The following is a 27188-nucleotide window of genomic DNA, read 5'->3' as shown; positions in this document are numbered from 1 at the left end:
TGACTTTCTCATTACAATGCTCTATGTGCTTTTCATCACAATACTCCATTACAATTCTCATCACAATCCTCCATGAACCTTGGGATCACATTGCTTCATGCTCTTGTCATAAGAATGCTCCATGCTCCTTGAAATCAAAGTGATCCATGATCTCTGTCATCACAATTCTCCAAACACTTGTGATCACAATGTTGCAAAACACTTGTCATCACAACGCTACATGCTGAAAGTCAGCACAATACTCCATGCCATTTTCATCACAATGTTCCATGACCTTTGTCATCACAATTCTCAATACACTTGTCATCACAATGCTCCCTGACACTTGTCATCAGAATGATCATTGAACCCTGTCACGAAAAGGCTCCATTCCTTTATCATCACAATGCCCCATGCCTTTTTCATCACAATGTCCCATTCCGTTTTCATTACAATGCTCAATGCCATTGTCATCAAAATACTCTACAAGCTTGTCATCAGAATGCTCCATGACCCTTGTCATCACAATTCTCTATGCACTTGTCAGCACAATGCTCCCTGACCCCTGTCAACACAATGCTCCATTTCCTTTGTCAACAGAATCCTCCATGACCCTTGGCATCACAATGCTCCTTGCAATTGTCATCACAATGGGCCATTACATATGTCATCGCAATGATCCCTGACACCTGTCTTCACAATACTGCATGACCTGGTCATCACAATGCTCCATGCCCTTGTCATCACAATGCACCATTCCAATTGTCATCACAATAATCCATGAAACAATTTAGACCAGTGCTCCATGCCCTTGTCATAACAATGCTCCATGCCCTTGTTATCAAAATGCTCCCTGACCACTGTCATCACAATGCTCCGTGACTCCAGTCATCACAATGCTTCATGACCTTTGTCATCACAATGGTCCATGGCCTCATCATCAACCGTCTCTGTGACCTTTTTAACCACAATGCTCCATGAACATTTCATCACAATGCTCTTTGAGCCTTGTCACCACAATGCTCTATGCCTTTCTCAGCACAATGCTCCATGACCCTTTTCATCACAATGTTCCATGCCCTTGTCAGCACAATGCTCCACGACACATGTCATCACAATGCACCATGAGCTTGTCATCAGAGTGCTCCACAATCTTGTCATCACAATGCTCCATAAAACTTGTCATAACAATGCTCCATGCACTTCTTATCAAAATGCTCTCTCACCACTGATATCACAATGTTACATCTCTATTCGTCACAATACTCCCTTAACCCTGTCGACACAATGTTCCATGACTCCTGTCATCACAGTGCTTCATGCATTATCATCACAATGTTCGATGACCCCTGACATCACAATGTTCCATAACCACAGTCATCAAAATGCTCCATGACCCTTTTCATCAAAATGCTCCATGACCCCTGACATCAAAGTGTTCCATAACCCCTGTCAACAAAATGATCCTTGACCCTTTTAATCAAATTGCTCAATGACCCTGTCATCACAATGCTCCCGGCCCTTCTCATCACAATGCACAACACACTTCTCATCAAAATGCTCCATGACCTTTGTCATCACAAAGATCCATGACACTTGGCATCACAATGCTCCATGTCATTGTCATCACGATGTTCCATGAACACTCTCATCACATTGCTCCATGCCCTTGTCATCACAAAGCTCCATGACACATGTCATCGGAATGTTCCATGGCTTTCTCATCAAAATATTCCATGCCCTTGTCATCACAATGCTCCATGACCCCTGTAATCACAATGCTCAATGCCCCTTTTCATCTCAATGCTCCATGAATCCTGTCATCACAATGCATCATGCCCATCATCCTAATGCTTCAGGCTATTGTGAGCACAATGAAATCAAAATACTCCATGACCTCTCTCATCACACTGCTCCATGACCCCTATCATCACAATACTCCATGAATCTTTTCAGCCCAATGCTCCATGACCCTTGTCATCACAATGCTCCATGACCCCTGTATTTGCAATGCTCCGTGACGCTTGTCATCACAGTGCTCCATGACACCTGTCATCACAATACTCCATGGATTTGTCAGCAAAATGCTACATGACCTTGTCATTAAAATGGTCTATGCCCTTGTCATCACCATACTCCATTACCATTGTCATCACAATCCTCCATGAACCGTGGGATCACATTGCTTCATGCCCTTTTCATCACAATGTTCCATGCACCTTGAAATTAAAATGATCCATGACCTCTGTCATCACAATGCTCCAAAAACTTGTGATCACAACGTTCCATAACTCTTGTCATCAAATCGCTCCATGATTCCTATCATCACAATACTCCATGCACTTTTCATCACAATGCTCCATGTTCTTTGTCATCACAATTCTCAATACACTTGTCATAACAATGCTCCCTGACTCTTGTCGTCAGAATGCTCCTTGAACCCTGTCATGAAACGTCTCCATGCCTTTTTCATCACAATGTCCCATGCAATTTTCATCACAGTGCTCCATGCCATTGTCATCAAAGTACTCCACAAGCTTGTCATCAGAATGCTCCATGACCCTTGTCATCTCAATTCTCCATGCACTTGTCAGCACAAAGCTCCCTGACCCTTGTCATTACAATGCCCCAAGCCAAGGTCATCAAAATGCTTCATTACCTTTGTCATCAGAATCCTCCATGACACTTGATATCACAATGCTCCATGCAATTGTCATCACAATGGGCAATTACATATGTCATCACAATTCTCCCTGACACCTGTCTTCACAATACTGCATGACCTTGTCATCACAATGCTCCATAACCCCTGCCATCACAATGTTCCACGGTCTTGTCATCACAAGACTCCATGACACTTGTAATCACAATGCTCCAAGACCCCAGTATTCACAATGCTTCATGAACTTGTCATCACAAAGCTCCATGACACATGTCATCAGAATGTTCCATGGCCTTCTCATCAAAATGCTCCATGCCCTTTTCATCACCGTGCTCCAACACCCCTGTAATGAAAATGCTCCATGCACCTTTTCATCAGTATGCTGCATGAGATTGTTCATCACACGGCTACATGGGTTTCTCATCACAATGCTCCAGGATTTTGTCATCACAATGCTTCACGACCTTGTCATGAAAATTCTCAATGGCCCTTGTCATCATAATGCTCCAAGCCCTAGTCATCACAATGCTCCATTATATTTGTCATCACAATTCTCCTTTACATTTGGCATCACCGTGCTCCCTGACATTGTCATCGCTATGGACCATGACATATTTTATCACAATGCTCCCTGACACCTGTCTTCACAATACTCCATGACCTTATCATCACAATGATCCACGCCCTTGTCATCACAATGCACCAAGCCAACTGTCATCACAATAATCTATGAAACTTGACATACCAATGTTCCATGCCCTGACATCACAATGCTCCATGTCCTTGTCATCACAATGCTCCATGACCCCTGTCATCACAATTCTCCGTGACTCCAGGCATCACAATGGTTCATAAGTGTTGTCATCACAATGGTCCATGTCCACGTCATGACAAAGCTCTGTGAACTTTGTAACCACAATGCCTCATGAAATTTCCATCACAATGCTCCGTGACTCTTGTCATCACAATGCTCCATGATTTTGTCAGAAAAATGCTCCATAAAACTTGTAATCACATGCTCCATGCCCTTCTCATCACAATGCTCCGTTAGCACTGTCATAACAATGCTCCATGACACCTGCCATCACAATGTTCCACAGTCTTGTCATCACAAGGCTCCATGACACTTTTCATCACTATGCTCCAAGACCACTGTAATCACAGTGCTCCATGCCCCTCTTCATCTCAATGCTCCATGAACCCTGTCATCAAAATACATCGTGCTCATGATCATAATGCTTCAGGCTATTGTCAGCACAATGAAATCAAAATTCTCCATGACCTCTCTCATCACAATGCTCCATGACCCCTATCATCACAATAATCCATGAATATTTTCAGCCCAATGCTCCATGACACTTGTCATCACAATCATCCATGACCTTGTCATCGCAATGCTCCATGACCCCTGTATTCACAATGCTCCGTGACGCTTGTCATCACAGTGCTCCATGACACATGTCATCACAATGCTCCATGGCTTTGTCAGCAAAATGCTACATGAACTTGTCATTACAAGGCTCTATGCCCTTGTCATCACAATACTCCATTACAATTGTCATCACAATCCTCCATGAACCGTGGGATCACATTGCTTCATGCCCTTCTCATCACAATGTTCCATGCTCCTTGAAATCAAAATGATCCATGACATCTGTCATCACCATGCTCCAAACCCATGTGATCACAAAGTTGCAAAACTCTTGTCATTAAATAGCTCCATGATGCCTATCATCACAATACTCCATGCCCTTTTCATCACAATGCTCCATGAAATTTGTCATCACAATTCTCAGTACACTTGTTATCACAATGCTCCCTGACACTTGTCGTCAGAATGCTCCTTGAAAACTGTCACGAAAAGGCTCCATGCCTTTTTCATCACAATGTCCCATGGCATTTTCGTCACAATGCTCCATGCCATTGTCATCAAAATACTCCAAAAGCTTGTCATCAGAATGCTCCATGACCGTTGTCATCACAATTCTCCATGCACTTGTCAGCACAATGCTCCATGACCATTGTCATCACAATGCTCCAAGCCATTATCATCAGAATGCTCCATTACCTTTGTCATCAGAATTCTCCATGACACTTGGCATCACAATGCTCCATGCCATTGTCATCACAATGGGCCATTACATATGTCATCACAATGCTCCCTGACACCTCTCTTCACAATACTGCATGACCTGGTCATCACAATATTCCATGCACTTGTCATCACAATGCTCCATGCCCTTGTTATCACAATGCTCCATGACCCCTGTCAAGACAATGCTCCGTGACTCCAGTTATCACAATGCTTCATGACCTTTGTCATCACAATGGTCCATGCCCTCATCATCAAAAGTCTCTGTGATATTTTTAACCACAATGCTCCATGAACTTTTCATGACAATTCTCTTTGACCCTTGTCATCACAATGCTCTATGCCTTTCTCAGCACAATGCTCCATGACCCTTGTCATCACAATGCTCCATGAGCTTGTCAGCACAATGCTCCACGACACCTGTCATCACAATGCACCATGAGCTTGTCATCACAGTGCTCCAAAGTCTTTTCATCACAATGCTCCATAAAACTTGTCATCACAAAGCTCCCTGCACTTCTCATCAAAATGCTCTCTCACAACTGATATCACAATGTTACATCACTATTCGTCACAATATTCCCTCACCCCTGTCATCACAATGTTCCATGACCCTTGTCATCACAATGCTCCATGCATTTGTCAGAAAAATGCTCCATGACCCTTGTCATCACAATGTGCCAAGCGCTTTTCATCACAACAGTCCACAAATTTGTCATGGCAATGCTCCATAAATCTTGTAATCACTATTCTCCATGCCCTTCTCATCACAATGCTCCATTACTTCTGTCATAACAATGCTCCATGACCCTTGCCATCACAATGATCCACAGGCTTGTCATCAAAAGGCTCCATGACACTTGTCATCACAATGCTCCAAGACCCATGTAATCACACTGCTCCATGCCCTTGTCATCACAAAGCTCCATGACAAATGTCAACAGAATGTTCCATGGCCTTCTCATCAAAATGCTCCATGCCTTTGTCATCACAATGCTCCAAGAACCCTGTAATCACAATGCTCCATGCCCCTTTTCATCTCAATGCTCCATGAACCCTGTCATCACAATGCATCATGCCCATCATCATAATGCTACCGGCTACTGTCAGCACAAATAAATCAAAATTCTCCATGATCTCTGTCATCACAATGCTCCATGACCCATGTCATCACAATACTCTATGAATATTTTCAGCCCAATGCTCCATGACCCTTGTCATTACATTGATCCATGCCCTTGTCATCCCAATGCTCCATGACCCCTGTATTCACAATGTTCCGTGACGCGTGTCATCACAGTGCTCCATGACACCTGTCATGACAATGCTCCATGCCTTTGTCAGCAAAATGCTACATGACCTTGACATTACAATGCTCTATGCGCTTGTCATCACAAAGCTCCATGCTTCTTGAAATCAAAATGATCCATGACCTCTGTCATCACAATGCCCCAAACCCTTGTGATCACAAAGGTCCATAACACTTGTCATCACAACGCTCCAAGATGCCTGTCATCTCAATACTCCATGTCCTTTTCATCACAATGCTCCATGATCTTTGTCATCACAATCCTGAATACACTTGTCATCACAATGCTCCCTGACACTTGTCGTCACAATGCTCCTTGAAACCTGTCAGGAAAAGGCTCCATGCCTTTTTCATCACAATGCCCCATGCGGTTTCCATCACAATGCTCCATGCCGTTGTCATCAAAATACACCACAAGCTTGTCATCAGAATGCTCCATGACTCTTGTCATCACAATTCTCCATGCACTTGTCAGCACAATGCTCCCTGACCCTTGTCATCACAATGCTCAAAGCCATGGTCATCAAAATGCTCCATTACCTTTGTGATCAGATTTCTCCATGACAATTGGCATCCCAATGCTCCTTGCCATTCTCATCACAATGGGTCATTACATATGTCATCACAATGCTCCCTGACACCTGTCTTCACAATATTGCATGACCTGGTCATCACATTGCTCCATGCCCTTGTCATCACAAAGCTCCATGACACATGTCATCAGAATGCTCCATGGCTTTTTCATCACAATGCTCCATGCCCTTGCCATCACAATGCTCCATTGCACCTGTCATAACAATGCTCAATGACCCCTGCCATCACGATGTTCCTTCACCTTGTCATCACAAGGCTCCATGACACTTCTCATCACAATGTTCCAAGACCCCTGTAATCACAGTGCTCCATGCACCTTTTCATCTCAATGATCCATGAACCCTGTCATCACAATGCACCATGACCATCATCATAGTGCTTCATGCTGTTGTCATCACAATGAAATCAAAATTCTCCATGAACTCTGTCATAAAAATGTTGCAAACCCTTGTGATCACAATATTCCATAACAGTGTTCAGGACAATGCCCCTTGACACTCGTCATCACATTTATCCATGGGTTTCTCATCACAATGCTCCATGACCTTTGTCATCACAATGCTCAATACACTTGACATCAAAATGCTCCCTCACACTTGTTGTCTTTATGCTCCTTGAACACTGTCATGAGAAGGCTCCATGACTTTCTCATCACAATGATCCATGCCGTTTCATCAAAATGCTCCAAGACCTCTGTAATCACAATGCTCCGTGCCCTTTTCATTACAAAGCTCAATGACACATGTCATTATAATGTACATTGGTCTTCTTCTCACATTGCTCCATGCCCTTGCCATCACAATGTTCCAAGACCCCGGTAATCACAGTGGTCCATGCCCCTTTTCATCAGTATGCTCCATGAGATTTGTCATCACAAGGCTCCATGTTTTTCTTATCACAATGCTCCAGGAACTTGTCATCACAATGCTTCACGACATTGTCATGAAAATTCTCAATGGCCCTTGTCATCATAATGTTCCAAGCCCTAGTCATCACAATGCTCCATTATATTTGTCATCACAATCCTCCATTACATGTGGCATCACAATACTCCCTGCCATTTTCATCGCAATGGACCATGACATATATCTTTACAATGCTCCCTGACACCTTTCTTCAAAATACTCCATGAACTTCTCATCACAATGCCCCATGCCCATGTCATCCCAGTGCTCCATGCCCTTGTCATCACAATGCTCCATGACCCCTGTCATCACAATGCTCCATGACTCCAGTCATCACAGTGCTTTATAATATTTTTCATCACAATGGTACCTGCCCGCCTCATCACAAAGCTCTGTGACCTTTGTAACCACAATGCTCCAAGAACTTTTCCTTACAATGCTCCGTGACACTTGTCATCACAATGCTCCATGCCTTTGTCAGAAAAATGCTCCATGACCCTTGTCATCACAATGTGCCATGATCATTTCATCTCAACTGTCTACAAATATGTCATCACAATGCTCCAGAAAACTTGTCATCACAATGCTGTTTGCCCTTCTCATCACAATGCTTCATTAACCCTCTCATAACAATGCTCCATGACCCCTGCCATCACAATTTTCCACGGCTTTGTCATCACAAGACTCCATGACACTTGTCATCACAATGCTCCAAGACCCTTTTAATCACAATGCTCCACGCCCTTGTCATCACAGAGCTCCATGACACATGTCATCAGAATATTCCATGGTCTTCTCATCAAAATGCTCCATGCCTTTGTCATCACTATGCTCCATTACCTTTGTCATCAGAATCCTCCATGTCACTTGGCATCAAAATGCTCCATGCCATTGTCATCACAATGGGCCATTACATATGTCATCACAATGCTCCCTGACACCTGTCTTCACAATATTGCATGACCTGGTTATCATAATGATCCATGCCCTTGTCATCACAATGCACCATTCCAACCGTCATAGCAATAATCCATGAAACTTATTAGACCAATGCTCCATGCTCTTTTCATCACAATGTGCCATTCCAACTGTCATCGCAATAATCCATGAAACTAATTAAACCAATGCTCCATGCCCTTGTCAACACAATGCTCCATGACCTTGTTATCACAATGCTCCATGACCCCTGTCATCACAATGCTCCGTGACTGCAGTCATCACAATGCTTCATGACGTTTGCATCACAATGGTCCATGCCTGCATCATAACAAGGCTCTGTGACCTTTGTAACCACAATGCTCCATGAATTTTTCATCACAATGCTCTGTGACCCTTGTCATCAGAATTCTCCATGGGCTTCTCATCACAATGCTCCAAGACCACTGTAATCACAATGCTCCATGCCCTTGTTATCACTAAGCTCAATGACGCATGTCATTAGAATGTTCCTTGGACTTCTCCTCACATTGCTCCATGCCCTAGTCATCACAATGTTCCAAGACCCCGGTAATCACAGTGGTCCATGGCCCTTTTCATCAGTATGCTCCATGAGATGTGTCATCACAAGGCTCCATGGTTTTCTTATCACAATGATCCAGGAACTTGTCATCACAATGCTTCACGACATTGTCATGAAAATTCTCAATGGCCCTTGTCATCATAATGCCCCAAACCCTAGTCATCACAATGCTCCATTATAATTGTCATCACAATCCTCCATTACATTTGGCATCACAACACTCCCTGCCATTGTCATCGCAATGGAACATGACATTTGTCATCACAATGCTCCCTGACAACTTTCTTCAAAATACTCCCTGAACTTCTCATCACAATGTTCCATGCCCTTGTCATCCCAATGCTCCATGCCCTTGTCATCAGAATGCTCCATGAACCCTGTCATCACAATGCTCCGTGACTCCAATCATCACAATGGTTCATAACATTTGTCATCACAATGGTCCATGCCCGCATCATCACAAGGCTCTGTGACCTTTGTAAACACAATGCTCCATGAACTTTTCATCACAATTCTCTGTGACCCTTTTCATCACAATGCACCATGTCTTTGTCAGAACAATGCCCCATGACCATTGTCATCACAAAGTGCCCCACGCATTTCATCAAAACTGTCCACAACCTTGTCATTGAAATGCTCCATAAACGTTGTAATCACAATGGTCCATGCACTTCTCATCAAAATGCTCTCTTAACAGAGATATCACAATGTTCCATCACTAGTCATCACAATACTCCCTCACCCCTGTAATCACAATGTTCCATGACCCTGTCATCACAATGCTACATCCCCTTATCATCACAATGTTCCATGACCCCTGACATCACTCTATTCCATAACCCCTGTCATCAAAATGCTCCTTGACCTATTTCATCCCAAAGCTCCATGACCCCTGACGTCACAGTATTCTATAACCCATGCCATCAAAAGGTTCCATTACAGGTTATATCAAAGTGCTGAATGACTCAGTATCAAAATTTTCCCTGCCCTTCTCATCACAATGCACCATGCCCTTGTCATCAAAATGCTCCATGAGTTGTCATCACAAAGCTCCATGACCCTTGGCATCACAATGCTCCATGTCATTGTCATCACAGTGCTCCATGAAACCTCTCATCACATTCCTCCATGCCCTTGTCATCACAAAGCTCCATGACACATGTCATCAGAATGCTACATGGCCATATCATCACAATGTTCCATGCCCTTGCCATCAGAATGCTCCATTACACCTGTCATAACAATGTTCCATGATACCTGCCATCACGTTGTTCCATGGCCTTGTCATCAAAAGGCTTCATGACCCTTCTCATCACAAGCTCTAAGGCCCCTGTAGTCACAATTCTACATGCCCATTTTCATCTCAATGACCCATGAACCCTGTCATCACAATGCACCATGCCCATCATCATAATGCTTCATGCTGTTGTCATCACAATGGGCCATTACATATGTCATCACATTGCTCCCTGTCACCTCTCTTCACAATATTGCATGACCTTGTCATCACAATGCTCCATGCCCTTGTCATCACAATGCGTCATTCAAACTGTCATCGCAATAATCCATGAAACTTATTAGACAATATTCCATGCCCTTGTTAATACAATGCTCCATGACCCCTGTCATCACAATGCTCCGTGACTCTAGTCATCACAATGCTTCATAACCTTTGTAATCACAATGGTCCATGTCCTCGTCATCAACAGTCTCTGTTACCTTTTTAACCACAATGCTCCATGAACTTTTCATCACAATGCTCTTTGACACTTGTCATCAAAATGCTCTATGCCTTTCTCAGCCCAATGCTCCAAGACCCTTGTCATCACAATACTCCACGCAATTGTCAGCACAGTGCTCCATGACACATGTAATCACAATGCACCATGCACTTGTCATCACAGTGTTCCACAATCTTGTCATCACAATGCTCCATAAAACTTGTCATCACAATTCTCCATGCACTTCTCATCAAAATGCTCTGTCACCACTGATATCACCATGCTACATCAATATTTGTCACAATACTCCCTCAACCCTGTCATTACAATATTACATGACCCCTGTCATCACAATGCTACATGCACTTATCATCACAATGTTCGATGACCTATGACATCGCAATGTTCCATAAGCCCTGTCATCAAAATGCTCCATGACCCTTTTCATCAAAATGCTCCATGTCCCCTGACATCACAAGGCTCCATACCCCTTGTCATTACAGTGCTCCATGACACTCTTCATCACAATTATACATGGCCTTCTCATCACAATGCTCCATGGTCTTGCCATCACAATGCTCCATGCCCTGGTCATCACAATTCTCCAAGTTCTTGGCATCACTATGTTCCATGACACTTCTCATCACAGTGTTACATGCATTGTCAGCACAATACTCCACAAACTTGTCATCAGAATGCTCCATGACCCTTGTCATCACAATTATCCATGCCCCTGTCATCACAAAGCTCCATGCCCTTGTCATCACAATGCTCCATGACCCCTGTCATCACAATACTGCATGAATATTATCAGCCCAATGCTCCATGACATTCTCATCGCAAAGCTCCATGACCACTGTCATCACAACACTCCATGACACCTGACAACACAATGATCCGGGACACTTGTCATCACAATGCCCCATTACCTAGTCATCACAATGCTCCATGACCCCTGTCATCACAATACTCCATGAATATATTCAGCCCAAACTCCATGACCCTTGTCATCAAAATGATCCGTGCCCTAGTCATCCCAATGCTCCATGACCTCTGTATTCACAATGCTCTGTGACACTTGTTATCACAGTGCTCCATTACACCTGTCATAACAATGCTCCATGAACCCTGCCATCCCAATGTTACACTGTCTTGTCACCACAAGGCACCATGACACTTGTCACAACTATGCTCCAAGACCACTGTAATCACATTGCTCGCTGCCCTTGTCATCACAAAGCTCCATGACACATGTCACCAGAATGTTCCATGGCTTTCTCATCAAAATGTTCCATGCCCTTGTCCTCACAATGCTCCAAGACCCCTGTAATCACAATGCTCCATGCCCCTTTTCATCTGAAGTCTCCATGAACCCTGTCATCACAATGCATCATGCCCATCATCATAATGCTTCAGGGTATTGTGATCACAATGAAATCAAAATTCTCTATGACCTCTCTCTACACAATGCTCCATGACCTTTATCATCACAATATTCCATGAACATATTCAGCCCAATGCTCCATAACACTTGTCATCACAAAGATCCATGACCTTGTCATCCCAATGCTCCATGGCACCTGTATTCACAATGCTCTGTAACGATTGTCATTACAGTGCTCCATGACACCTGTCATCACAATGCTCCATGGCTTTGTTAGCAAAATGCTACATGACTTTGTCATTACAATGCTCTATGCCCTTGTCATCACAATACTCCATGAATCGTGGGATCACATTGCTTCATGCCCTTGTCATCACAATGCTCCATGCTCCATGAAATCAAAATGATCCATGACCTCTGTCATCACAATGCTCCAAACCCTTGTGATCACAATGTTCCATAACACATGTCATCACAAAGCTCAATGCCCTTTTCATCACAATGCTCCATGACATTTGTCATCACAATTCTCAATACACTTGTCATCACAGTGCTCACTGACTCTTGTCGTCAGAATGCTCCTTGAACCCTGTCACGAAAAGGCTATATGCCTTTTTCATCACAATGCCCCATGCCGCTTTCATCAAAATGTTCCATGCAATTGTCATCAAAATACACCACAAGCTTGTCATCAGAATGCTCCATGACCCTTGTCATCACAATTCTCCATGCACTTGTCAGCACATTGCTCCCTGACCCTTGTCATCACAATGCCCCAAGCCATTGTCATCACAATGCTCCATTACATTTGTCATCAGAATCATCCATGACACTTGGCATCACAATGCTCCATGCCATTGTCATGACAATGGGCCATTACATATGTCATCACAATGCTCCAGGACAGCTGTCTTTACAATACTGACTGATCTGGTCATCACAATGCTCCATGCCGTTGTCATCACAATGCGCCATTCCAACTGTCATCGCAATAATCCATGAAACTTATTAGACCAATGCTCCATGCCCTTGTCATCACAATGCTCCATACACTTGTTATCACAGTGCTCCATGACCCCTGTCATCACAATGCTCCGTGACTGCAGTCATCACAATGCTTCATGACCTTTGTCATCACAATGGTCCATGCCCTCATCATCAACAGTCTCTGTGTCGTTTTTAATCACAATGCTCCATGAACTTTTCATCACAATGCTCTTTGACCCTTGTCATCACAATGCTCTATGCCTTTCTCAGCACAATTCTCCATGACCCTTGTCATAACAATGCTCCATGGGCTTGTCAGCACAATGCTCCACGACACATGTCATCACAATGCACCATTCGCTTGTCATCACAGTGCTCCACAATCTTGTCATCACAATGCTCCATGAACCTTGCCATCACAATGCTCCATGCACTTCATATCAAAATGCTCTCTCACCACTGATATCACAGTGTTACATCACTATTCGTCACAATACACCCTTATCCCTGTCATCACAATGTTCCATGACTCTGTCATCAAAATATTCCATGACCCTTTTCATCAAAAAATGCTCCATGACCCCTGACATGACAATGTTCCACAAACCCAGTCATCAAAATGTTCCATGACCATTTTCATCAAATTGCTCCATGACCCTCTCATCACAATGCTCCCTGCCCTTCTCATCACAATGCACAACGACCTTGTCATCAAAATGCTCCATGACCTTTGTCATCATAAACATCCATGATGCTTGGCATCACAAACCTCCATGTCATTGTCATCATGATGCTCCATGAACGCTCTCATCACATTGCTCCATGACCTTGTCATCACAAATCTCCATGACACATGTCATCAGAATGCTCCATGGCCTTCTCATCACAATGCTCCATGCCCTTGCCATCACAATGCTCCATTACCCCGTCATAACAATGCTACATGACCACTGCCATCACGATGTTCCATGGCCTTGTCATCACAAGACTCCATGACCCTTTTCATCACAATGCTCCAAGACCTCTGTAATCACAATGCTCCATGCCCCTTTTCATCTCAATGACCCATGAACCGTGTCATCACAATGCACCATGCCCATCATCATAATGCTTCATGCTATTCTCATCCCAATGAACTTAGAATGCTTCATGTACTCTGTCATAACAATGCTCCAAACCCTTGTGATCACAATATTTCATAACAGTTGTCATCACTATTCCCCATGACACTCGTCATCAAAATTATCCATGGTCATCTCATCACAATGCGCCATGATCTTTGTCATCACAATGCTCAATCCACTTTTCATCAAAATTCTCCCTGACACTTGTTGTCTCTTTGATCCTTGAAACCTGTCATGACAAGGCTTCATGAATTTTTCATCACAATGATCCATGCCCATTTCATCACAATGCTCCAAGACACTTGTAATCACAATGCTCCATGCCTTTGTCATCACAAAGCTCAATGACGCATGCCATTAGAATGCTCCTTGACCTTCTCCTCACAATGCTCCATGCCATTGTCATCACAATGTTCCAAGACCCCAGTAATCACAATGGACCATGCCCCTTTTCATTAGTATGCTCCATGAGATTTGTCATCACAACGCTACATGGTTCTCTCATCACAATGCTCCAGGACCTTGTCATCACAAGGCTCCATGACGCTGGTCATCACTATGTACCAAGACCCCTGTAAACACAAAGCTCCATGCCCTTGTCATCACAATGTCAATGACACATGTCATCAGAATGTTCTATGGCCTTTTCATCAAAATTCTCCATGCACTTGTCGTCACAATGTTCCATTACCACTGTAATAACAATGCTCCCTGACCCCTGCCATCACAATGCTCCCTGCCCTTCTCATCACAATGCACATTGCACTTTTCATCAAAATGCTCCTTGACCTTTGTCATCACAAAGATCCATGACCCTTGGCATCAGAATGCTCCAAGTCAATGTCATCACCATGTTCCATGACTCCTGTCATCACAATGCTACATGAATTATCATCACAATATTCGATGACCACTAACATCACAATGTTCCCCAACCCCTGTCATCAAAATGTTCCATGACCCTTTTCATCAAATTGCTCCATGACCCTGTCATCAAAATGCTTCCTTCCCTTCTCATCACAGTGCACAACGCCCTTGCCATCAAATTGCTCCATGACCATTGCCATCACAAAGATCAATGACGCTTGGCATCAGAAAGCTCCATGCCATTGTCATCACAAAGCTCCATGACACATGTCATCAGAATGCTCCATGGCCTTCTAATCACAATGCTCCATGCCCTTGCCATCACAATGCTCCATTACCCCTGTCATAACAATGCTCCATGACCACAGCCATCACGATGTTCCATGGCCTTTTCATCACAAGGATCCATGACCCTTCTCATCACAATGCTCCAAGACCCCTGTAATCACAGAGCTCCATGCCCCATTTCATCTCACTGATACATGAAACCTGTCATCACAATGCACCATGCCCATCATCATAAAGCTTCATGCTATTGTCATCACAATGAAATCAAAATGGTCCATGACCTCTGTCATAACAATGCTCCAAACCCTTGCTATCACAATATTCCATAACACTTTTCATCACAGTGCCCCATGACGCTCGTCATCACAATTATCCTTGTTCTTCTCATCACAATGCTCCATACTTTTGTCATCACAATGCTCAATACACTTGTCATCAAAATACTCCCTAACACTTGCTGTCTGTATGCTCCTTGAACCCTGTCATGACAAGCCTCCATGCCTTTTTCATCACAATGAGCCATGCCCGTTTCATCACAATGCTCCAAGACAACTGTAATCACAATGCTCCATGCCTTTGTCAGCAAAATGCTACATGACCTTGTCATTACAGTGCTCTATGTGCTTGTCATCACAATAACTCTATTACCATTGTCATCACAATCCTCCATGAACCTGGGTATCACATTGCTTCATGTCCTTGTCATCACAATGCTCCATGCTCTTTCAAATCAAAATGATCCATGACCTCTCTCATCACAATGCTCCAAACACTTATGATAACAATGTTCCATAACACTTCTCATCACAACGATCCATGATGCTTGTCATCACAGTACTCCAAGCCCTTTCCATCACTATGGTCCATGACCTTTGTCATCACAATTCTCAATACACATGTCATCACGATGCTCCCTGACACTTTTCGTCAGAATGCTCCTTGAACACTGTCACGAAAATGCTCCATGCTTTTTTCATCACAATGTCCCATGCATTTTTCATCACAATGCTCTATGCCATTGTCATCAAAATACTCTACAATCTTGTCATCACAATCCTCCATGACCCTTGTTATCACAATTCTCCATGAAATTGTCAGCACAATGCTCCATGATCCTTGTCATCACAAAGCTCCAAGCTATTGTCATCACAATGCTCCATTACATTTGTCATCAGAATCCTCCATGACACTTGGCATCACAATGCTCCATGCCATTGTCATCACAATGGGCCATTACATAAGTCATTTCAATGCTCCCTGACAACTGTCTTCACAATACTGCATGACCTGGTCATCACTATGCTCCATGCCCTTGTCATCACAATGCGCCATTCCAAATGTCATCACAATAATCCATGAAACTTATTAGACCAATGCTCTATGCCCTTGTCATCACAATGCTTCATGCCCTTGTTATCACAATGCTCTATGACCCCTGTCATCACAATGCTCCGTGACTCCAATCATCACAATGTTTACTGAACTTTTTCATCACAATGGTCCATGCCCTCGTCATCAACAGTCTCTGTGAGTATTTAACCACAGTGCTCTATAAACTTTTCATCACAATGCTCTTTGACCTTTGTCATCACAATGATCTATGCCTTTCTCAGAACAATGCTCCATGACCCTTGTCATCACAGTGCTCCATGTGCTTGTCAGGACAGTGCTCCGTGACACATGTCATCACAATGCTCCATAAACATTGTCATCACAATGTTCCATGACTTCTCATCAAAATGCTCTCTCACCACTGATATCACAATGTTACATCACAATTCGTCACAATACTCCCGCACTCATCATCACAATGTTCCATGACTCCTGTCATCACAATGCTACATGCACTTATCATCACAATGTTCGATGACCCCTGACATCACAATGTTCCATAAACCCTATCATCAAGATGCTCCATGACACTTTTCATCAAATTGCTCCATGACCCTGTCATCACAATATTCCCTGCCCTTCTCATCACATTGCACAATGCCCTTGTCATCAAGATGCTCCATGACCCTTGGCATCACAGTGCTCCATGTCATTGTCATCACAATGCTCCATGAACGCTCTCATCACATTGCTCCATGCCCTTGTCATCAAAAAGCTCCATGACTCCTGTCATAACAATGTTCCATGATCCCTGCCATCACGTTGTTCCATGGACTTGTCATCACAAGGCTCCATTACCCTTCTCCTCACAAAGCTCCAATAACCTTGTTATCACAATGCTCCATGCCCATTTTCATCTCAATGACCCATGAAACCTGTCATCACAATGCAGCATGCACATCATCATAATGATTCATAATATTGTCATCACAATGAAATCAAAATGCTCCATGACCTCTGTAATAACAATGCTCAAAACCGTTGTGATCAAATAATTCCATTACACTTGTCATCACAGTGCCCCAATACGCTCGTCATCAAAATTATCCATGCCTTTCTCATCGAAATGCTCCATTACCCCTCTCTTAAAAATGCTCCATGACCCCTGCCATCACAATGTTCCACGGCCTTGTCATCACAAGGCTCCACAACACTTGTCATCACAACGCTCCATGATGCTTGTCATCACAATACTCCATGCCCTTGTCATCACAATGCTCCCTGACACTTGTTGTCAGAATGCTCCTTGAGCCCTATCACGAAAAGGCACCATGCCTTTTTCTTCACAATGTCCCATGCCGTTTTCATCACAATGCTCCATGCCATTGTCATCACTATAATTCACAAGCTTGTCATCAGAATGCTCCATGACCATTGTCATCACAATTCTCCATGCACTTGTCAGCACAATGCTCCCTGACCCTTGTCATCACAATGCCCCAAGCCATTGTCATCACAATGCTCCATTACCTTTGTCATCAGAATCCTCCATGCAATTTGGCATCACAATGCTCCATGCCATTGTCATCACAATGGGCCATTACAAATGTCATCACAATGCTCCCTGACACCTGTCTTCAAAATACTGCATGAGCTGGTCATCACAATGCTCCATGCCCTTGTGATCACAATGCGCCATTCCAACTGTCATCGCAATAATCCATGAAACTTATTAGAATACTCCATGCCCTTGTCATCACAATGCTACATGCGTAGTTATCACAATGCTCCATGAGCCCTGTCATCACAGTGCTCCGTGACTCCAGTCATCACAATGCTTCATGACTTTTCTCATCACAATGGTCGATGCCCTCATCATCAACAGTCTCTGTGCCCTTTTTAACAACAATGCTTCATGAAATTTTCATCATAATGCTCTTTGACCCTTGTCATCACAATACTCTATGCCTTTCTCAGCACAGTGCTCCATGACCCTTTTCATCACAATGTTCCATGCGCTTGTCAGCACAATGCTCCGCGACACATGTCATCACAATGCACCATGCGATTGTCATCACAGTGCTCCACAATCTTGTCATCACAATGCTCCATAAACCATGTCATCACAATGCTCCATGCACTTCTCATCCAAATGTTCTCTCACCGGAGATATCACAATGTTCCTTCACTAGTCATCACAATACTCCCTCACCCCTCTAATCACAATATTCCATGACCCCTGTCATCACAATGCTACATGCCCTTATCATCACAATGTTCCATGAACCCTGACATCACCATGTTCCATAACCCCTGTCATCAAAATGCGCCATGACCCATTTCATCCCAAAGCTCCATGATCATTGACATCACAATGTTCTATAACCCCTGTGATCAACATGTTCCATTACACTTTTCATCAAATTGCTGCATGAACCTGTCATCAAAATGCTCCCTGCCATTCTCATCAAAATGCACAACGCCCTTGTCATAAAAATGTTCCATGACATTTGTCATCAAAAAGCTCCATGATACTTTGCATCACAATGCTCCATGTCATTGTCATCACAATTCTCCATGAACCCTCTCATCACATTTCTCCATGCCTTTGTCATCACAATGCTCCAGGACAGTTGTCATCACAATGCTCGATGCCCTTCTCATCAAAATGCCCCATGCCATTGCCATCACAATGCTCCATTACCCCTGTCATGACAGTGCTCCATGACCCCTGCCATCACGATGTTCCATGGCCTTGTCAGCACAAGGTTCCATGACCCTCCTCATCACAATGCTCCATTACCTCTGTCATAACAATGCTCCATGACCCCTGCCATCATAATATTTCACGGCCTTGTCATCACAAGACTCCATGACCCTTGCCATCACAATGATCCAAGTCCCTGGTAATCACAATGCTCCATGCCATTGGCATCACAAAGCTCCATGACGCATGTCATCAGAATGTTCCATGACCTTTTCATCACAATGCTCCATGCCCTTGTCATCACAATGCTCCAAGACCCCTGTAATTACAATGCTCCATGCCACTTTTCATCTCAATGTTCCATGAACCCTGTCATCACAATGCACCATGCCCATCATCATAATGCTTCATACTATTGTCATCACAATGAAATCAAAATGCTCCATGACCTCTGTCATCATAATGCTCCAAACCCTTGTGATCACAATCTTCCATAACACTTATCATCACATCACCCCCTGACGCTCATCATCACAAATATCCATGGTCTTCTCATCACAATGCTCCATCAAATTTGTCATCACAAGGCTCAATACACTTGTCACACAATGCTCCCTGACACTTGTTGTCTGTATGCTCCTTGAACCCTGTCATGACAAGGCTCCATGCCTTTTTCATCACAATGCTCCCTGACCCCTTTAATCAAAATGCTCCATGCCCTTTTCATCACAAAACTCCATGACGAATATCAGCAGTGTGCTCCATGGCATTTTCCTCACAATGCTCCAAGCCCTTGTTATCACAATGCTCCAAGAGCCCTGTAATCACAATGCTCCATGCCCCTTTTCATCAGAATGCTCCATGAGACTTGTCATCACAAGTCTCCATGTTCTTCTCATCACAATGCTCCAGGACCTTGTCATCACTATGCTCCATTCCCTTTTCATCACAATGCTCCATGACCCCTGCCTCCACAATACTCCATGAATATTTTCAGCCCAATGCTCCATGACCTTCTCATCACAATGCTCAATGACCAATATCATCACAATGCTCCATGACCACTGTCATCACAAAACTCCATGACACCTGACAACACAATGATCCGAGACTCTTGTCATCACAATGCTCCATTCCCTAGTCATCACAATGCTCCATGACCCCTCTCATCACAATATTCCTTGAACATTTTCAGCCCTATGCTCCATGACCCATTTCATCACAATGATCCATGCCCTTGTCATCTCAATGATCCATGACCCCTGTATTCACAATGATCCGTGACGCTTGTCATCACAGTGCTCCATGACACCTGTCATCACAATGCTCCATGGCTTTGTCAGCAAATGCTACATAACCTTGTCATTACAATGCTCTATGTGCTTGTCATCACAATACTCCATTACCATTGTCATCACAATCCTCCATGAATCTTGGGATCACATTGAGGCATGTCCTAGTCATCACAATGCTCCATGCCCATTGAAATAAAAATGATCCATGACCTCTGTCATCACAATGCTCCTAACACTTGTGATCACAATGTTCCATAACACTTGTCATCACAACGCTCCATGATGCCTGTCACCACAGTACTCCATGTCCTTTTCATCACAATGCTCCATGAGCTTTGTCATCACAATTCTCAATACACTTGTCATCACAATGATTCCTGACACTCATCGTCAGAATGCTCCTTGAACACTATCACGAAAAGGCTCCATGCCATTTTCATCATAATGCCCCATGCCATTTTCATCACAATAATCCATGCCATTGTCATCAAAATACTCCACAAGCTTGTCATCCAAATGCTTCATGACCCGTGTGTTCACAATTATCCATGCACTTGCCAGCACAATGCTCCCAGACACTAGTCATCACAATGCTCCAAGCCATTGTCATCACAATGTTCCATTACCTTTGTCATCAGAATCCTCCATGACACTAGGCATCACAATGCTCCATGCCATTGTCATCACAATGGGCCATTACATATATCATCACAGTGCTCACTGACACTAGTCTTCACAATACTGCATGACCTGGTCATCACAATGCTCCATGCCCTTGTCATCACAATGTGCCATTCAAACTGTCATCGCAATAATCCATGAAACTTATTAGACCAATGCTCCATGCCCTTGTCATCACAATGCTCCATGAACCCTATCATCACAATGCTCCGTAACTCCAGTCATCACAATGGTTCAGGACGTTTGTCATCACAATGATCTATGCCCTCGTCATCAACAGTCTCTGTGACGTTTTTAACCACAATGCTCCATGAACTTTTCATCACAATGCTCTTTGCCCCTTGTCATCACAATGCTTTGTGCCTTTCTAAGCACAATGCTCCAAGACACTTGTCGTCACAATCCTCCATGTGCTAGATAGGACAATGGTCCAAGACAAATGTCATCAAAATGCACCATGCGCTTGTCATCACATTGCTCCACAATCTTGTCATCACAATTCTCCATTAACCTTGTCATCACAATACTCCATGCACTTCTCAACAAAATGCTCTCTCACCACTGATATCACAATATTACATCACTATTCGTCACAATGCTCCCTCACCCCTGTCATCACAATGTTCCATGACTCCTGTCATCACAATGCTACATTCACTTATCATCACAATGTTCGATGACCTATGACATCACAGTGTTCCATAACACCTGTCATCACAATGCTCCATGCCCCTTTTCATCACTATGCTCCATGAGACTTGTCATCACAAGGGTCCATGGTTTTATCATCACAATGCTCCAGGAAATTGTCATCACAATGCTTCACGACCTTGTCCTGAAAATTCTCAATGGCCCTAGTCATGATAATGCTCCAAGCCCTAGTCATCACAATGCTTCATTACATTTGGCATCGCAATGCTCCCTGCCATTGTCACCGCAGTGGATCATGACATATGTCATCACAATGCTCCCTGACACCTGTCTTCACATTACTCCATGACCTTCTCATCATAACGCTCCATGCCCATGTCATCACAATGCACCATGTCCACTGTCATCACAATAATCTATGAAACTTGTCAGACCAATGCTCCATGCCCCTCTCATCACAGTGCTCCAAGCCCTTGTCATCACAATGCTCCATGACCCATGTCATCACAGTGCTCCGTGACACCAGTCATCACAGTGCTTCTTAACATTTGTCATCAAAATAGTCCATGCCTGCATCATAACAAGGCTCTGTGACCTTTGTAACCACAATGCTCCATGAACTTTTCATCACAATGCTCCGTGACCCTTGTCATCACAATTCTCCATGCCTTTGCCAGAAAAATGCTCCAAGACCCTTGTCATCACAATGTGCCACGCACTTTTCATCACAAAGGTCCACAAATTTGTCATCGCAATGCTCCATAAACCTTGGAATCACAATGCTCCATACCTTTCTCATCACAATGCTCCATTACCCCTGTCATAACTATGCTCCATGACCCCTGCCATCACAATGTTCCACGGCCTTGTCATCACAAGGCTCCATGACACTTGTCATCACAATGCTCCAAGACCCCTGTAATCACAATGCTCCATGCCCTTGTCTTCACAAAGCTCCATTACATATATCATCAGAATGTTCCATGCCCTTCTCATCACAATGCTCCATTACCCCTGTCATCACAATGCTCCATGACCCCAGCCATCACATTGTTCCACGGCCTTGTCATCACAAGGCTCCCTGACACTTGTCCTCACAGTGTTGCAAGACACCTGTCATCAAAATGCTCCATGCCTTTGTCAGCAAAATGCTACATGACCTTGTCATTACTATGTTCTTTGCGCTTGTCATCACAATACTCCATTACCATTGTCATCACAATCCTCCATGAACCTTGGGATCATATCGCTTCATGCCCTTGTCATCACAATGCTCCATGCTCTTGTCATCAAAAAGCTCCATGACGCATATCATCAGAAAGTTCAATGGCCTTCTCATCACAATGCTCCTTGCCCTTGCCATCACAATGTTCCATTACCCCGTCATCACAATGCTCCATGACTCCTGACATCACGATGTTCCAAGGCCTTTTCATCACAAGGCTCCATGACCCTTCTCATCACAATGCTCCAAGACCTCTAAAATCACAATACTCCATGTCCCTTTTCATATCAATAAACCATGAACCCTCTCATCAAAATGTACCATACCCATCATCATAATGCTTCATGCTATTGTCATCACAATGACATCAAAATGCTCCATGACCTCTGTCATCACAGTGCTCCAAACCCTTGCGATCACAATATTCCATAACACTTATCATCACAACACCCCATGACGCTCATCATCACAATTATCCATGGTCTTCTCAACACAATGCTCCATGACATTTGTCATCACAATGCTCAATACACTTGTCATCACAATGCTCCCTGACACTTGTCGTCAGTGTGCTCCTTGATCCCTGTCATAACAAGGCTCCATGCCTTTTTCATCACAATGATCCAGGCCGTTTGCATGATAATGCTCCAAGACCCCTGTAATCAAAATGCTCGATGCCCTTGTCATCACAAAGCTCCCAGACTAATGTCATCAGAATGCTCCATGGCCTTCTCATCACAATTCTCCATGCCCTTGTCATCACAATGCTCCAAGACCCCTGTAATCACAATGCTCCATGCCCCTTTTCATCTCTATGCTCCATGGACCATGTCATCACAATGCATCATGCCCATCATAATAATCCTTCCGGCTATTGTCAGCACAATGAAATCAAAATTCTCCATGACCTCTGTCATCACAGTGCACCATGAGCCCTGTCATCACAAAACTCCATGAACATTTTCAGCCCAATGCTCCATGACATTTGTCATTACAATTATCCATGCCCTTGTCATCACAATGCTCCATGACACATGTATTCACAATGCTCAGTGACGCTTGTCATCACAGTGCTCCATGACACCTGTCGTCACAATGCTCCATGCCTTTGTCAGCAAAATGCTACATGATATTGTCATTGCAATGCTCTATGCGCTTGTCATCACAATACTCCATTACCATTGTCATCACAATCCTCCATGAACCTTGGGATCACATTGCTTCATGCCCTTGTCATCACAATGCTCCATGCTCCTTGAAATCAAAATGATCCATGACCTCTGTCATCGCAATGCTCTAAACCCTTGTGATCACAATGTTCCATAACACTTGTCATCACAACACTCCATGATGCCTGTCATCACAATACTCCATGCCCTTTTCATCACAATGCTCTATGACCTTTGTCATCACAATTCTCCATACACTTGTCATCAAAATGCTCCCTGACAATTGTCGTCAGAATGCTCCTTGAAACCTGTCACGAAAAGGCTCCATGGGTTTTTCATCACAATGCCCCATGCCGTTTTCATCACAATGCTGCATGCTATTGTTATCAAATTACTCCACAAGCTTGCCATCAGAAAGCTCCATGACCCTTGTCATCACAATTCTCCATGCCCTTGTCAGCACAATGCTCCCTGACCCTTGGCATCACAATGCTCCAAGCCATTGTCATCACAATGCTCCATTATATTTATCATCAAAATCCTCCATTACATTTGGCATCACAATGCTCCCTGCCATTGTCATCGCAATGGATCATGACATATGTCATCACAATGCTCCCTGACACCTGTCTTCACAATACTCCATGACCTTCTCATAACAACGCTCCATGCCCTTGTCATCACAATGCACCATGTCCACTGTCATCACTATAATCTATGAAATTTGTCAGACCAATGCTCCATGCCGCTCTCATCACAGTGCTCCAAGCCCTTTTCATCACAATGCTACATGACCCCTGTCATCACAATGCTCCGTGACTGCAGTTATCACAATGCTTCATAACATGTGTCATCACAATGGTCCATGCCCGCATCATCACAAGGCTCTGTGACCTTTGTAACCACAATGCTCCATGAACTTTTCATCACAATGCTCCGTGACCCTTGTCATCACAATGCTCCATGCCTTTGCCAGAAAAATGCTCCATGACCCTTGTCATCACAGTGTGTCATGCACTTTTCGTCACAACGGTCCACAAATTTGTCATCGCAATGCTCAAAAAACTTTGGAATCACAATGCTCCATACCCTTCTCATCAAAATGCTCCATTATCCCTGTCATAACAATGCTCCATGCCCCCTGCCATCACAATGTTCCACGGCCTTGTCATCACAAGGCTCCATGACACTTGTCATCGCAATGCTCCAAGACCCCTGTAATCACAATGCTCCATGCCCCTTTTAATCACAATGCTCCATGAACCCTGTCATCAAAATGCATCATGCCCATCATTATAATGCTTCCAGCTATTGTCTGCACAATTAAATCAAAATTCTCCATGACCTCTGTCATCACAATGCTCCATGACTCCTGTCATCACAATTCTCCATGAACTCTCTCATCACATTTCTCCATGCCTTTGTCATCACAAAGCTCCATGACACTTGTCATCACAATGCTCGATGCCCTTCTCATCACAATGCTCCATGCCCTTGCCATCACAATGCTCCATTACCCCTGTCATGACAATGCTCCATGACCCCTGCCATCACGATGTTCCATGGCCTTGTCATCACAAGGCTCCATGACCCTTCTCATCACAATGCTCCATTAACTCTGTCATAACAATGCTCCATGACCCCTGCCATCACAATGTTTCACGGCCTTGTCATCACAAGACTCCATGACCCTTGCCATCACAATGATCCAAGACCCTGGTAATCACAATGCTCCATGCCCTTGGCATCACAAAGCTCCTTGATGCATGTCATCAGAATGTTCCTTGCCCTTTTCATCACAATGCTCCATGCCCTTGTCATCACAAAGCTGCATGACACATGTCACCAGAATGTCCATGGCCTTCTCATCAAAAGGCTCCATGCCCTTGTCATCACAATGCTCCAAGACCCCTGTAATCACAATGCTCCATGCCCCTTTAATCTCAATGTTCCATGAACCCTGTCATCAAAATGCATCATGCCCATCATCATAATGCTTCCAGCTATTGTCAGCACAATTAAATCAAAATTCTCCATGACCTCTGTCATCACAATGCTCCATGACTCCTGTCATCACAATACTCCATGAAAATTTTCAGCCCAGTGCTCCATGACGCTTGTCATCACAATGATCCATGACCATATCATCTCAATGCTCCATGACCCCTGTATTCACAGTGCTCCGTGACGCTTGTCATCACAGTGCACCATGACACCTATCATCACAATGCTCCATGCCTTTGTCAACAAAATGCCCCATGACCTTGTCATTACAATGCTCTATGTGCTTGTCATCACAACACTGCATTTCCATTGTCATCACAATCCTCCAAGAATCTTGGGGTCACATTGCTTCATGCACTTGTCATCACAATGATCCCTGCTCTTCTCATCAAAATGCACAACGCCCTTGTCATCAAAGTGCTCCATGACTGTGTCATCACAAAGATCCATAAACGCTCTCATCACATTGCTCCATGCACTTGTCATCAAAAAGCTCCATGACGCATATCATCAGAAAGTTCCATGGCCTTCTCATCACAATGCTCCTTGCCCTTGCCATCACAATGTTCCATTACCCCGTCATCACAATGCTCCATGACCCCTGACATCACGATGTTCCAAGGCCTTTTCATCACAAGGCTCCATGACCCTTCTCATCACAATGCTCCAAGACCTCTAAAATCACAATACTCC

Source organism: Mesoplodon bidens, assembly GCF_964165515.1.
Source record: "Mesoplodon bidens genome assembly, contig: HAP1_SCAFFOLD_47, whole genome shotgun sequence".
Classification (NCBI taxonomy): domain Eukaryota; kingdom Metazoa; phylum Chordata; class Mammalia; order Artiodactyla; family Ziphiidae; genus Mesoplodon; species Mesoplodon bidens.
This window is presented reverse-complemented; position numbering follows the sequence as displayed.